The sequence below is a fragment of the Bidens hawaiensis genome, unplaced genomic scaffold, assembly GCF_021521415.1.
Source record: "Bidens hawaiensis isolate Kalapana, Puna unplaced genomic scaffold, B.hawaiensis_p1.1 tig00028821_1, whole genome shotgun sequence".
Lineage (NCBI taxonomy): Eukaryota > Viridiplantae > Streptophyta > Magnoliopsida > Asterales > Asteraceae > Bidens > Bidens hawaiensis.
In genome coordinates this window covers 264,416-282,244 of record NW_027505136.1, presented here as the reverse complement: position 1 = coordinate 282,244, position 17,829 = coordinate 264,416, and positions in this window count along the sequence as shown.

Below are 17,829 nucleotides of genomic sequence, written 5' to 3'. Positions count from 1 at the left end.
TTTATTGGGTATTAGATACGTTTATTTTCTCACTCGGTTACCCGAATCACATTCCTAGGATATACAATTTAGGCCTTACACCATTCTACCAATTAAAATACTCTAGGATTTCAACTAGGGCAATTATATATGCATATTTATCTATGAATTTTTTTTTCCTGCCTATTATCTGGTGATTTTAGTACAATATAATGTTTGTGAGATCATAGCGGTTCCATTCATTAACCTTCATAATGGCCAGGTATGAAAGCAATCTATGATACATACCATGATACTCCCAACTATCATACACGACACACCTTCCAAATTCTTTCTTTGGATGACCTTAGGTTGACTTCCATATGGGTTTCATTATTAGTGTCTTTGTCTATAAAGTGTTATGGTTGAAGCCTAGGTATTCCCACTAAATACCTAATTCGTTAAAACCTACGGCTCTAATACCAACTTGTCACACCATAGTGACTAGTCGGCACATACTTACAGCGGAAACGTAATCTTATATAAAACTACTAAAATATTAGTTACATGTCTAACTATTACAGATACTACAAAACGTAACGGTAATAGAATAAAATGTCTAAACTCTTTCAACACTTAGCAGCTAACTCCATGCCCTTATTTATCAACCTGAAAAATATACTTGGATAAAAATACGTCACCACGCAGCTGATGAGTCACATAAACCGACATATTTAATAAACTGATACTAAAACAATTTTATTGATCAAGTATGAGCTCATTGCATGTCATGCCATAATTATAACCCGCCCGCTTCACGTTAAAGTCGGGTCAGCATTATATATTCGCACATACAGACTTTACGCACATCTGCTGCTGTATAAAGTGCATGTCCCCTCGGGAAAATATAATGATCATTATAATATATATAACACCTTGGGTGCCACACCATATGCGCCATGCAAATACAAGATCATTCACAGTCCAAATAATTTAATGAGCATGTATTAGAATTTTGAAAATAGTTTAAGTAACTCACCTGAACAGACTATCTTCAGTTAGCGTGGCTCTTTCCACTTCAATTGAAATCTAAGATCTAATATAGAAGCTCACTATTCATGTCACAGAATATATTTTATTACTCACATGTCCTCACACAACAACTGTCATTATTGTGCATAACTATTCAAGTCTACACAGTGCGATGGTTTAAACAACCATACCCGCTAATTTACAATTCATGGTTCTCTTAACAATTCAAGATCATAGTGGTCATACCATATCACAATCTACTTATGCACATACAAGACATGTTGTGCTAAGACCATACATCATATTTTAATGGATTGCTACCTTTAAATCTCTAGGTTATTTATTATAATTAAAATATTATACTATTATCTCAGATTTTCTAATGAAGTAATAATTAAATATGATTGTATATTATCTTATGTTTTCTAATTTACTTTTAATGATGTAATATCTAAATATGACTTTATAATGAAAATTAATTAATTAATTTAAGCAAAGAAAGAAGAATTACCTCGGTTAGAGAGGACTAAAGGAACTTGCATGTAGTTGTGTCTAAAGATCATGTATTCTATTTATGCTACATTAACCGACTTACTTATTAATTAACTCAAATATAAAAAATAAATAAAGGTAAAATCTGAATACATAGACTACTTGGTTTCCAAGTTCACTTTTAAGATTATTATTATTATTATTATTATATTATTACACTATTGATATTTAATAATAATATAAATAATAGTAATAATAATAACAACAACCACGTTACTGTCATATTTTCACACTAATAGTTTTAAATATTTTCATTCTATTATTGTTAGTTTATATATAGTAGATAAATGGTACGTTGTAGTACTAATTGCTTGTCAATAAAACTCGTACCTAAATGGCCAATTCGCTCGTTACTTATTCGTTTAACAATATATATATATACATATATATACATATATATATATAAAGACTCTTTGTATATTTTTATTTTAATCATTTTCGAATGTTACATACAAAGCATACACTTACCACTTAAGGTAACTGTATTAACTATCACATCGAGTATGCACACAGCCCCGAAAACATAATAAGGAAATGGGGCTAGAAACTCACCTGAACGCAATTACGTTCACCGTTTATAGTTAATCCTTTCTTGAGCTGAGCACGACTAACTGTATAATCATACATATATTAAATACGGTTCTAGTTCTCCTTATCATCTGCCTAGTTATTCTCACGTATCTAAGTCGGTTTTACTTCATTGGATTATTACCGACTAGTTAATCTTTACTCGTTATCCTTTAAAGGTATCTTTCATAAATCATTAAAGTCCAAGGGTCATTTTGTAATTATATCATTCTTCTTTAAGTCCAGGGACCATTCTGTAATTCTATTAAACTTCTAGTTCGTTAATTGACTCTTTAACGAATTGGTTTGTCATAACGGACTGGTCCTTGTAACGAACTGGACCCTCTAACGAACTGGTCCTTGTAACGATTTGGACCTTATAACGAATTGGACCCTTGACGAATCAGTCCATATAGCGAACCAGTCCATGTAGCGAATTGGATCTTCTAATTCGTTATATATTTAAACGAATGGTCAACTCGAATTGGGAGCTAGTTCGTTATCTTATCCTTAGCGAATCACTTGACGATTTGCTTCTAATTCGTTAACTCCCCGTTAACGAATTACCTCTAATTCGTTAACTTCCCGTTAACGAATTTGGGTTAGGTCAGAGAATGTCCGAACATTCTCTGACATCCCTCTTAAACTCGTACCACTTTCCGGCGCCGCCGTTGCCGGAAAACGGGGATCTCACTGAAAAGCGAGATCCTGCTTATTTCTCCACCATTTTCTCTATTTTTCGTTGTAAGTCCCCCCGCGCGGGGCGTCACCGATCGATACGAGATCCACACGAGGTCTAGGAGTGCGGAATCCTCCTAGACTCGTTTATTGGTGTAGAAGACGAAGAACACGATTACACACATACACATACACGAACAAACACACGAATGGAATAAACACATCTGCAGATCTTTTCATAATAACCGAAACACTTACAAACCAAACATGAAAACAAATGACGGCCGACCCGAGGTGAGCTCTACCTCGGGTCGTCCCACACGACTCTCCCTCTCGGTTTCTCTCTAGACAAATAAACTGAACACACAAACACTTTTTCTGGATTACCCAAACCTAACCAAGACACACATATATATATATATATATATATATAAACTTCACGGGCTTGGGCCTGTAGGCGAAGTTGTTACAACTTCGCCTATGGCGAAGTTGTTCTAACTTCGCCTATGGCGAAGTTGTCCTAACTTCATACATCGTATCCGCTGATCAGAATTGCATAGCGATGGTCACAAAATGCACCAACAGACTCCCCTTTGACCGTTGCTCTCAATTCTAACAAACACAAAAGATCATCTGTTACAAAACATGCACCAACAGACTCCCTCTTAACTGATGATCTTCTGTTTGCTCTTCAACCAGCCATGTCTGAAACTGTCTTGTAGCTTCACAAATCTACCAATCACTCAGCGTCTTCCAAATCCGATCTCCCCTTCAGTGTAAGCTTCTCCGACTATATAGATTGAGGTCTTTGAAATGCATGCATCCCCGTGCCTAATTTATCATCTCAACCAATCACGTGAGTCCTTCTGACTTCACCAACACGTGAAGTTGGGCTCCCTCCACAACTTCACCAACACGTCGGCATACGATAAGGTTTAATCTTCAACTACTCAACATCAAGTGATCAATTTCATCACAAAACCACCTTGACAGAATCTAACACACATGACCATTAATTAATCCGAAGCATCTTCAATCACCAGGGATAACGATCAAGAGCATAAACACTTTAATTCCCGATTAAATCCAACTTGTTCCAGAATTTTCACTTTAATAAATAAGCATCACGTTTCAGGATCCAATTCTCGAACGCCTTGAAAATAACATAAATAATATGTTCTGACCGCAATCCAGTAATGACGAAAACCTTCAGTTCAATTTGACTTTCTTCAGTTGGTCAACCTCGAACAAAAACAATTTCATTGCCCACAAACACCCAAATATGTGTCAATATCCAGTTTCAATCAATTTCCCATTCACAACCTCAACTCCATATCCAGAGTTGACACGTATTTGTTCACACGTAAGACCAAGAGATAACAAGTTTCACTCGTTGACGGAACAACATCTTCGGTCTCACAATAATCGTGTACACCTGGCCATACAGACGAAAACTCCAAACACTTTTTTTTTTTTTTAACTTCGCCTAAAGTCAACTTCGCTCCTCCTTAACTTCGCCTGTCCATAACTTCGCATGTCCAAAACTTCGCCTGACAGATAACTTCGCCTGAGATAAGCGAACTTGTGAGGTAGGCGAAGTTATTCGCCTAAACCCTAAAATTTAAGCGACAACTTCGCCTGAACCCCATAACTTCGCCTGCGGCGCTGATCGGCCAGAAACGCATCAGAAACGTGCAAGAAACACCAAAACGCAGATCTCGAACCATAGCATAAGAGCCTAAGGCTCTGATACCACTTGTAAGACCCCCTCGGGGCGTCGGCGATCCATACGAGATCCGCACGAGGTCTAGGAGTGCGGAATCCTCCTAGACTCGTTAATGGTGTAGAAGACGAAGAACACGATTACACACATACACATACACGAACAAACACACGAACGGGATAAACAATTCTGCAGATCTTTTATAATAATAACCATAACTCGTTACTTACCAAAACATGAAAACAAAGACGGTCGACCCGAGGTTAGCTCTCCTCGGGCCGTCCCACACGGCTCTCTCTCTCGGTTTCTCTCTAGCTACTTGAACTGGACACAAAACTCTCTAGCTTTCTGGATCCCCCAAACCTAACCAAGACACATATATATATATATAAACTTCACGGGCTTGGGCCTGTAGGCGAAGTTGTTACAACTTCGCCTATGGCGAAGTTGTTCTAACTTCGCCTATGGCGAAGTTGTCCTAACTTCGTACATCGTATCCGCTGATCAGAATTGCATAGCGACGGTCACAAAATGCACCAACATTCGTCCCGTTCGATCCATATCTGAGCTAGAGTGACCCCTAAGCTCATATTAGGTTCGGTTTATACCCGATTCCACCCGGATCTCGTGACTCTAATGGTTTAACGGTGTCGGCTCATTGTTTCGTGACTAAATTTAACGGGTTTGAGTTCATAAAAAATCATACTATCATTATCTTGGATCGGGATCGGTTTTCTATCTTGATTCTGCTAGAGAAATGAGAGAAATTAGAGAGAGCTTAAGTGTGTCTGTTTTGGTGGTGTATGGAATATGTGTAAAATGAATTAAATGGGTGATTTAAGGTTTATATAATTATGGATCATGGGCTTAAGCCCATGGTCTTTCCTTCCTTCCTTCATAACCTAAGTCCATAACCCATATCCATTTATCCCAACACTAGCCCGACTCATAATAACTCATATTTCATTCTATTAATTGAAACGAGGAAAAACGGGATGTTACATGTCTTCCTTCCTTAAAGTGGTTTCGTCCCCGAAACCTAACTATTACTAAAACAAATCTAGGTAAAACTTGCGCATATCTTCTTCAACTTCCCAAGTAGAATCCGATCCTTTGCGATGTTTCCATACCACTTTCACTAATGGGATAATCTTATGACAAAGCTGCTTTTCCTTGCGGTCAACTATTTTGATTGGTTGCTCAATGTAGTTCAATTGTTCATCAACCTCAATGTCCATTAATGGCACATGATACGTGTCATCGGCTAGACATTTTCTGTGATGTGAGACATGAAATGTAGAATGAATTTCTTCCAACTCTTCTGGTAAATCTAACTTGTACGCCACCTCGCCTACTCGATCCAAAATCTCGAACGGCCCAATGCACCTCGGACTCAGTTATCCTCTCTTCCTAAAGGGAATAATTTCTTTCTAAGGCAAGACCTTGAGCATCACATTGTCACCAACGTTAAACTCAATCGGTCATCGCCGCTTATCAGTATACGACTTCTGTCGGTCTTGAACAAATTTCATTCTTGCTTTGATCTGATCGAATTTTGAAGAAGTCTCTTGCACAACTTCTAAACTTCCTATCTCCTTCTGACTAATCTCTCCCCAGCATACCGGGGTTCTACATCGTCTACCGTAAAGCATCTCGAACGGTGGCATACCAATACTTGAATGGTAGCTGTTGTTATAAGAGAATTCTGCCAGATGCAGATGATCATCTCAACTTACTCCAAAGTCTAAAACACAAGCACGTAGCATATCCTCAAGGGTTTGGATTGTCCTTTCAGACTGTCCATCTGTTTGAGGATGATACGCCGTACTGATGTTCAATCTCGTTCCCATGGCTTCATGGAACTTCTTCCAAAACCTCGAAGTAAAACGAGTATCTCTATCGGACACGATCTATAACGGTACTCCATGCTTAGATAAAACCTCTTTGATGAACAAACTTGCTAACGTTTCTGACGAGATGGCCTCTCGTATAGGCAGAAAGTGAGCACTTTTGGTCAAACGGTCCACTATCACCCAAATGGTATCATGATGCTTAGCTGTACGAGGTAGGTTAGTTATGAAATCTGTGGTGATGTGTTCCCATTTCCATTCTGGTACCTCCAAGGGTTGCATCTTTCCATACGGCTTCTGATGTTCATCTTTGACTTGTAAGCAAGTTAAGCACTTACTAACATAATCTACAATATCATTTTTCATTCCTGGCCACCAGTAATCTCTTTTCAAATCTTGATACATCTTTGTAGTTCCTGGATGAATCGAATACCTTTACTTATGAGCTTCATCTAAGATTCGAGCTCTGAGATATCTATGGTGTGGAATCCACATACGGTCAAACCTAGTCTTAACACCATGCGTGTTTTCCATCAACTCGTCTTGCTGACCGAAAATCCTCTCTTTCTTTACTAGCCCTTCATCTACCTGTGCTTCTGACTGCGCCTTGATGATTTCTTCGAAAAGACTTGAATTCATAATCAACTGGTATGACTTCACTGTTGCAATGACTTCCTCATTCTTACGGCTTAGCGCATCGGCAACCACATTAGCTTTACCAGGATAGTACTTAATGTCGCAGTCATAATCCTTTATCAATTCTAACGACCTTCTCTTCCTCATGTTCAATTCTTTCTGCTCAAAGAAGTACTGCTGCTAGCTCTAGATCATGCGTCGGATAAGTACACTTAGTACCGTACAGATGATGTCTCCATATCTTAAGAGCATGCACTACTGCTGCTAGCTCCAGATCATGCGTCGGATAAGTACTCTCATGGACTTTCAACTGTCCAGACGCTTATGCTATCACTTTCCCTCGTTGCATTAGCACGCAACCTAACCCACAATATGAAGCATCAGTACAAACAACCAGATCCTCGTCACCATCGGGTAATGCAAGAATTGGAGCTTGCGTGAGTCTTTTCTTTAATTCCTCAAAGACTTCTTCTTGAAACCTTCCCCAACTGAATACTATCGACTTTCGGGTCATACCTGTCAATGGTGCGGCTATCTTGGAGAATTCTTCGATGAATCTCCTATTGTATCCAGCTAACCCTAAGAAGCTTCGTATGTCAGTCGGATTCTGTGGAGTCTTACAATTTGTTATCGCTTCAATCTTAGCTGGGTCCATGGTAATCCCTTCAGGATTAATCAAGTGACCTAGAAATTGCACTTCTCGCAACTAGAATGCGCATTTCGAAAACTTAGCATACAACTTTTCTTTCTTCAAAGTCTCCAATACTTCTCTCGGATTCTCGGCTGATCGAACTCGCTCTTGGAATAGATCAATATATCATCGATAAAGACGATTACTGACTTATCCAGCATCAGCCGACACACCCTATTCATCATATCCATAAATGCCGCGGAAGCATTCATCTGACCGAATGACATCACGAGGAACTCGTAGTGCCCACATCACGTCCGGAACGCTGTTTTAGGAATGTCTGCCTCTTTCACTTTCAACTGATGATACCCTGATCTAAGATCTATTCGTGAGAAACAACTTGAACCTTGCAGTTGGTCAAACAGATCATCAATCCTTGGCAAAGGATATCTATTCTTTACCGTAAGCTTATTCAATTCGTGATAGTCTATGCACATTCTCATACTTCCATCCTTCTTCTTCACGAATAAAACTGGCGCGCCCCAAGGGGAAACACTTGGCCTTATGAAACCTTTTTCGAGGAGTTCTTGCAGTTGGGACATCAGTTCTTTCATCTCGGACAACGCTAGACGGTAAGGCGCCTTTGCGACAGGCTGGGCTCCTGGTATTAAATCTATTTGGAATTCTATCTCCCGCTCCGGTGGTAACCCCGGAACATCCTTTAGGAATACTTCATTTCTTTCGTCTCGGCCGTAGCATTGACAACATACGCCAGGTAGGCACCACACCCTCGTCTTAATAACCCTTCGGCTTTTATCGTTGAAATGACGTTTAGCCCTGAACTTTCCTTATAACCATAAACCGTCTCCGCACTACCATCCAAGGACTTTAGCTTTTTATCCTACTCTTACACACTATCTGAGCTTCGTACTCATACAACCAATCCATTCCCAAAACTACATCGAACCCCCCTAAGGTCATAACATACAAAGTAATAGGGAACTCATGTCCCTCTAACTCTATCTTACAGTCCTTAGCCATTCTCATTATTTTAACCGAGGTGTCACTAGCGGTTTCTACTATAAAAGTTTCACACGCTCGACAACATTTCATTTTAGCTAATTTACTAAATGTCGTAGCTACAAAACTTCTCTGCATCCGAATCGAATAATACTGAAGCAGAAATACCGTTTACTAAGAACGTACCAGTCACAACATCAGGAATCTGCCTAGCTTGTTCCTGAGTCAGCATGTAGGCTCTCATCCTTGGCCTTGCTTGATCAGCATATTTCTTTCCACCTCCTCCAGCCTCAGCATCGGTGCATTCTCTTGCTATATGGCCCCGTCTTGCCACATTTGTAACATGCTGGCTTCGCACTGCATTCATTGGCATAATGCCCTACCTTCCCACACTTATAACACGCATTAGACCCATCCTGCATTCCACACCATGAGCCTTTCCACATTTGGGACAAACATCAGAACTCCTACTCCACTTGCACTCACCATCGTGCATATTTCCGCAGGTCTTACACGACCTCTTCTCCCAAAATCTCGGCTGCTTATTCTTGGGGTTCCACAACTGACTACTGTGCCGTTTAGTAGGAGCGACCCACTTCTTATCCTTCTTCTCTTCCACCACCACGTCGTCTGCCGACAAATCATCGTAAACCATTTCTGCCAACCCTACAGCAGAATCAAAAGTACTTGGTCTACCAGCCTTGACCAAGACGCGAACTTTATACGGAAGTCCCCTAAGGTTACACTTGATCCACTTGGCCTCAGTGTTCACCAAGTCCGGCACCAACCTTGACATTCGGTTGAATTCGGTGGTGTATTCGCGGTGTGTCATCTTACCCGCCTTCAGACTCAAGAACTTCATTTCAACGTTCTCCACCTCTGCATCAGCACAAAACCTCTTCATCACTAATTCCTTCAGATCATCCCACCTCATAGCTTTGATCTCCTCCCGTGTCTTCCTCTGTTAAACGGATTCCCACCAGTACATGGATTTATCACCAAAAGACTGGGTGGAGCATAACCCACAGCTTGGTCAGGTCGGCATTCGCTGATTCAGATAACCTTGTCCATTGTGGTTATCCATTGGAGAGTAGCGATTGCGTCTCCCAAGCCAGTTAGCTTCGGTGGATCACAGCCTTTGAAGGACTTATAGTTACACCCGCCTCGGCCTCTCTACCTGTTATCAACCTTCACAAATCGAACTTCGCTCGACTCACCCTTCTCTCCTTCATCATCTTTCTTACTTTTTTCTCTAGATTTCTCAGCAGACTTTTCAGGATTCAGGTTCTTCATAGCAGCTTCTACAGATTGAACAATAGCTGCTTGAATTGCGGGATCTATTTGAACCCCTTCATTATTGCTTGGGTTTCGTCCAGCTGCGCTTCCTTTATCTCATGTGTTGGAAGCTGTTTCTACCGAAGGTTTTTGGACACGATGAGGCCTGCCACGCCGTCCAGTGCGACCTCTTGCTCCAACAACAGTGGAACCATTTAGTACAAGGATAGTAAGGCTAACAGGTAATAACAGTGGCGAACTGTGATTAGCTGATCATGTTACTTTCCGTGTCCTATACACTTCCTCTTATGAGTCTATTTATGCTAATTCTATTCTTAAACCGTTAATCCAAACAATCAAGAAATCCTATCCCTACATACACATATCCTTTCTTTAGCAGTTAAGCTAACATTAACATTCATTATTTAACCATACACTTTACCGTTACCGAGCTTGCTTGAGTGACACATGGCTATCTTGAACTGGCATCTTCTTTCTTTTCTTTTTTAAATCCCATTCTCTATGCGAGTCTAAGCATTTAGGATGCTTAAATCTCTCAAACTTTGCTCTGATACCAACTTGTAAGGCCCCGTTACCGGTGCCCTACATTGGACGTTGGATTTATTCATAAACACAGTTCTAAATATCAGAGTTAATAAAAACATTCGCGGAATATTAAAAACATTCAAACCATTACATTACATAACCATTAATTCTTGTCTTTACGAGCATTCAAATCATTTAAACATAAAACATTGTCTTTTAAATAACATAACATTTCATTGAGATGCCAGTGTCTTCAATTCCATGCCATGTGCTTCCCCTCAAGCGAGCTGCCTCATTCTACTCACCTGCGTGCATACTAAAAGTCAGCTACGCTGAGTGAGTTCTAGTTAATCATAAAACATACAATCTATTAACAAACTTGCACACCTGCCCAATGGTGTGTACATTATTCATACTTTACTTCATATACATAACTATCCATACTACCTAAAGAGCCTTCCACCCTATAACCTCACAGATATTATAAGGGTCTGGTCCCAAACATCACATATATTATCAGGGTCTGGTCCCCATCCTCACAGATATTATTAGGGTCTAGTCCCTATCCTCACAGATATTATCAGGGTCTGGTCTCTATCCTCAAAGATATTATTAGGGTCTGGTCCCTATCATCACAGATATTATTAGGGTCTGGTCCCTATCCTCACAGATATTATTAGGGTATGGTACCTTTGTTTCATACAATTATAACATACCTGTCTTTACATACCTTATTTAACAATACGTTCAATATCCGAAGAACGTTCACGTACAATCACATAACATACATAACATACATACATCATTCATACATCAAATATATCAATCATATTAATCATATCTTTAATTACCACCTGATGGTACATGCAATATCCGAAGATCGTTCATGCACAGTCAAGCAATCATCACACATAAATCATACCAAGCATACACTTACCACTTAAGGTAAGTGTATTAACTATCACATCGAGTATGCACACAGCCCCGAAAACATAAAAAGGAAATGGGGCTAGAAACTCACCTAAACGCAATTACGTTCACCATTTATAGTTAATCCTTTCTTGAGCTGAGCACGACTAACTGTATAATCATACATATGTTAAATACGGTTCTAGCTCTCCTTATCATCTTCTTAGTTATTCTCACGTATCTAAGTCGGTTTTACTTCATTGGATTATTACCGACTAGTTAATCTTTACTCGTTATCCTTTAAAGGTATCTTTCATAAATCATTAAAGTCCAAGGGTCATTTTGTAATTATATCATTATTCTTTAAGTACAGGGACCATTCCGTAATTCTATTAAACTTCTAGTTCGTTAATTGACTCTTTAACGAATTGGTTTGTCATAACGGACTAGTTCTTGTAACGAACTGGACCCTCTAACGAATTGGTCCTTGTAACGATTTGGACCTTATAACGAATTGGACCCTTGACGAATCAGTCCATATAGAGAACCAGTCCATATAGCGAATTGGATCTTCTAATTCGTTATCTCTTTAAACGAATGGTCAACTCGAATTGGGAGCTAGTTCGTTATCTTATCCTTAGCGAATCACTTGACGATTTGCTTCTCTAATTAGTTAACTTCCCATTAACGAATTAGGGTTAGGTCAGAGAATGTCAGAACATTCCCTGACATCCCTCTTAACCTCGTACCACTTTCCGGCGCCGCCTTTGCTGGAAAACCGGGATCTCGCCGGAAAAGCGAGATCCTGCTTATTTCTCCACCATTTCTCTGTTTTTCGTCCCGTTCGATCCAGATCTGAGCTAGGATGACCCCTAAGCTCATATTAGGTTCGGGTTATACCCGATTCCACCGGGATCTCGTGACGCTAACGGTTTAGCGGTGTCGGCTCATCGTTTCGTGACTAAATTTAACGGGTTTGAGTTCGTACAACATCATACTATAATTTTTTGGATGGGGATCGGTTTTCTATCTTGATTCGGCTAGAGAAAGGAGAGAAATTAGAGAGAGAGCTTAAGTGTGTGTTTTGGTGGTGTATGGAGTATGTGTAAATTGAATTAAATGGGTGATTTAAGGTTTATATAATTATGGATCATGAGCTTAAGCTCATGGTCTTTCCTTCGTTCCTTCATAACCCAAGTCCATAACCCATATCCATTTAGCCCAACACTAGCCTGACTCATAATAACTCATATTTCATTTTGTTATCCGAAACTAGGAAAAATGGGATGTTACAATTCGATACAAAAAATTCGATATTTTCTTTAAAACATAAAATACAACATCATAATTAAAACATCGCTTCAACCATCTTCAGATAACAACCATTCAATCCATGCCATGTACCGTCCTCATGCTAGCTCATTAAACATGTTTACCTGCGTGCATACTAAAAGTCAGCTACGCTGAGTGAGTTCTATTTAATACAGATAACATACAATACATTTACATTCATATACATACGCATCCGAAGATACATATTATATTCTTAATCTGCTTATCTTTCTTTCATACATACATTATTATATACTTTCTTTCATTCTTTCCTTTCTTTCATTCTTTTATATTTAATCTTACTTTACATACTTCGACGTTTTGAAGAGCATTACGCCCTACTACCTCGAGTATTATTAGGGCTCGGTCCCTTTTTTGCCTCGAATATTATTAGGGTCCAGTCCCTTTCTGCCTTGAGTATTATTAGGGCTCAGTCCCTTTCAGCCTTGAGTATTATTAAGGCCCAGTCCCTTTCTGCCTTGAGCATTATTAGGGCTCCGTCCCTTTCTTCTGTGCCTAGCCATCCCTTATATTCATAACATACATATATCATACATACATTTTATATAACATTCATATCTATAATTATAACCTAACAGTACATGCAATATCCAAAAATTGTTCACGTACCGACAAACAATCATTCATATCCTTCACATAAAACATATTTGGCAAACACTTATCACTTAGGATAAGTGTATTAACTAATCACATCGAGTATGCACACAGCCCCGAAAACATAACAAGGAAATAGGGCTAGAAACTCACCTGAATCCTGTTACGTTCTCCATTTATTGTTATTCGATTCCTTACTGAGTTTGGCTGACTGTACATTAATTGTACGTATCAATATATGTCCTATTCACATCATTCATATTTAAGCCAAAATGGCTAAGTCTGGTCCAATATAATGGTCTTATGTTAGAATACATTTTACTTATATTATTAAATCCTTAAACCCCAATATGCTCAAATAAAGGGTTTTCAATACTTTTTCTTTATTTCTTTTCTTTCCTTTCTTTTTTGTTTTCGAATGGGTATAGGTACTCGAGTTTGTTCTTTGTAATCGAACTCGTATTGGGATCGAGTTCCATATTGTAATCGTTTGGCTTGATGTAAGCGAATACAACAATGTATTCGAGATATTTTATGTATTCGAGTAAAGCCAGTGTATGCGAGTTTAGGGTGTATGTGAGTACGGCTTTGTACGCAAGTACAACTTTGTATGCGATTAAGAACATTGTAATCGAATTATCATGTAATCGAGTTTGAGCATGTAATCGAATGACACAATGTAAGCGAGTTTATACATTGTAATCGACTTCAAGGATGTATGCGAATGGGCTGTATGTTGTAATCGAATTCTCCAAGGTTATCGAACTCGGACATTGTAATTGATCAGGGCCATTGTAAGCGAATTCATGGATGTAATCGAACACCCATTTTAATCGAGTTTAGTAGTGTAAGAGAGTAATAACATGTATTCGACTGAGCTAAACTATTTTGGTTATTTCCTCGCTACTAACACTACGTTTCATTACCTTAACATATTTTTAAGGTTCGGTATTAACCCATAAACATTTCCTTAACCGTTTTTGGCCAAAACTTGACCCGAGTAACCATAAAGCTTGGACCTTTATGGTCCAAAAATGTTCAAAGCTAGATCTAAGGTTTCTTTTATGAGCCATTTATAACCATGAGTTCGTTAAGTCCATCTTAAACATCAAGTTTGCAACTTTATCACATAATAAGGTCCGATTTACTATCCTACTAAGTTTCACGCAAAACCAACTTTGTTTACCCGTTCTTTTCACAAACCAAACACTACTCGTTTACCTGAAACGAACCAACTAACCCGTTTACCATCAAGTTCATTACTTTATCAATATCATGACCCGATCTATCATCCTACCAATTTTCATGTAAATCCGTTCATGAAAAGTAAGCATTCTTAACAAAAACGTACATTTGAGGTTTTTGTCTGAAATCACTCGAGAGGCCCAAAACCATATCAAACGAACTCTGATTTAAGTGATTCAAGCGACCACGGAACCGTCGTGCCCCTATCTACAAACCCATCAGCTCGTCTTCACCGGAAACCATTGCTACAGTCGCCAGAACAACTGTACAGTCGCCGGAAACTTCACTTTTGAGCTGCTATGGTTTTGCTAATAATAACCGGACTTACTGAACTTGGATCGAAGATCTAATCGGTGGAAATCTTCATTTATATACCATGAATTCTCGATTACAATTTGAAACCGATCCGGCGGTTAGATATCCGGATATCTTTGTGTCTTTGTGGGTGGTTTCCTCAAAAAAAACGGGAATTGGAGAAGTGTGTTTTTGGTGGTGTAAGCTATGGTGTAGATATGTATGAAAATGGAAATGATTAGGGTTTTAAGGGGTATTTATACTCCCTTAAGCCCATGGAACTTAGTCCTATCTTTACTTTTTGGTCCATAATTAATTACATCTACTTAGCCTAATTATCCAACCATCTTTATTATTTTATTTTTTCTCTACTAACTCAAGTAAACTTTTCCACCAAAATTAAATAATATACTAAATATTATTCTAAGAAATTTCGGGATGTTACATTTTTAAAACCCACAAAGATGATTCTGTTGATTTTAGAGTAAATCCTGTTGGCAACTCAAAAACTGGAAGGTGGCTTGCGGACGGGCTCATCCTATGTAGTTTTTCCCTAAGTTTTTTTTACCTGAGTTAGTATAATTATTAAGTATAAACCAATGTATGTATCTTTCCTTGTAGACATTGAGCTCATTATATTATAATAATAAAATTACTTAAAAGAAATAAATAAATATTATTAAATTAATGACAGTTCTAAATTAAAACACATACTGGCAGGGACATAACAACATTACAAGGTATTATGTTAAAATATTTATCAGGATTTACAGTATCAACATGAAAATCATATCATTCATTGAACGATTATTGGATGAAAAAGAAAAATAAGCGGCTATCCAAATTATTCTTTTATCAACATGAGAATCATCCATTAAATTGAGCGATTATCGGAAGAAAAAGCAAAAGTAGCGGTTCCCAAAATTATTCTTTAAAAAACAATTCGTAAATTAAGGGTAAAGAATTTTTAGTAAATTAAGCGATTGCCAAATCAGGAGATTTTAAGAAATGTACGAAATTGCCCTTACCTGAAATTTCAAAATTGTCCTTGCGTCTTTATTCTATTAGTTCTCACATGTAAATTAACTTCATTTTATTCTATTAGTCCTCCTTCATGTAACATCTTAAGCATATATAATAAAACAATAAAAACATGACAGACAGAGAAAGAACCAACTTACATAATTTATAAAATAAAAACATTATTTATAATAAGTACTAGAATGAACTATATATATAAACATATTTTTATTCAGTTACGTTGTAATAAATAAGTAAATAAATAAATATTTTTAATGTAATGATTTGGAAATCTCGGGTACCCAAAATAGGGTGAGCAGTTAGATTAATCTATTAACTACTACAGAGTTGAAACAATACAATTGAAGTCGATTGTCAGTTCTAAATATCTTCCAGGTAAGTAATTGTAATAACCCTCTACCATAAAATAAAAATAAAAATAATTTCCTTTTATAAACAAAGTTTTTAAGTTTAGTATAACTATACATTTTTACATAATAACCCCCTCCCACTTCCAAAATCAGAATTTCTTCTTGAGGTCGTAAAACAATATTAGAGAATTAGTTTCTTAACTTTTTTTCTTAAAACAAACCATCTTAATATATCATATCATATCAAACTTTGATAAAAAAAGTATATCATAACATTAAAGGAAAAGGCACAAATCAACACGTAAATTCGATGATCAACCTGTAATGACAGACATAGATCATATTTATCTTTATATAAGTCACTAACTAATAACTTACTTGTGCATAACAGCAAGACCTAAACCTAAATAATAATCATCACCATCACCATCACCATCACCATCACCATCATCTTCTTCTTCTTCTTCTTCTTCTTATTATTATTATTATTATTATTATTATTATTATTATTATTATTATTATTATTATTATTATAGGTAACCAACCAAATTACTTGTGCATACCAGTATCACCATACCTTCTTAAACTTCTGTCTTATAAATTTTCCCAATGGTAATTCTACTGATCATATCACAACATTTATTCTATGATGCTACACTTTTCTTATAACAGGTGGCGTTGGCTATCATTAAAACCTACAAAGATTATTATGTTGATTTTAGAGGAAATCCTATTGAACACTCAAAAACCGGAGGGTGGCTTGCAGCCGGGCTCATCCTATGTAGTTTTTCACTAAGTTTTTTTTACTTTAGTAAGTATAATTATTAAGTATTAACCAATGTATGTATCTTTCTTTGTAGTTACCGAGCTCATTATATTATAATAATAACAATTACATAAAAAAACAAATAAATATTATTAAATTAATGACAGTTCTAAATTAAAACACATACTAACAGGAACATTGCAACATTACAATGTATGTGTAACAAACTAACAATAAACTCATTATATTATGTTAAAATATTTATCATCATTTTATTAACAGCAAAACCATAAAATAATAAATCACATATATGATTGATATAAGTGGGCTATGTGAGCATATGTTTTTTACAATATCAACATGAGAATCATATCATTCATTGAATGATTATCGGATGAAAAAGAAAAAGGAGCGGGTATCCAAATTATTCATTTATCAACATGAGAATTATCCATTGAATAGAAAGATTATCGGGTGAAAAAGCAAAAGTAGCGGTTATCCAAATTATTCTTTTAAAAAAATAAATTCCTAAATTAAGGGTAAAGAAGTTTTATTAAATTAAGCGATTGCCATATCAGGAGACAAAAAAAATGTACGAAATTGCCCTTTCCTGAATTTCGAAATTGTCCTCGTGTCTTTATTTTATTTGTTCTCACATGTAAATTAACTTCATTTATTCTATTTGTCCTCCTTCATATAACATTGTAATATCCTGTTTTCTCGTTAAATAGTGTTGGGTTAAATAGTTATGGGTTATGGACTTGGATTAAAAAGGAAGAAAATACCATGGGCTTAAGCCCATGATCCAT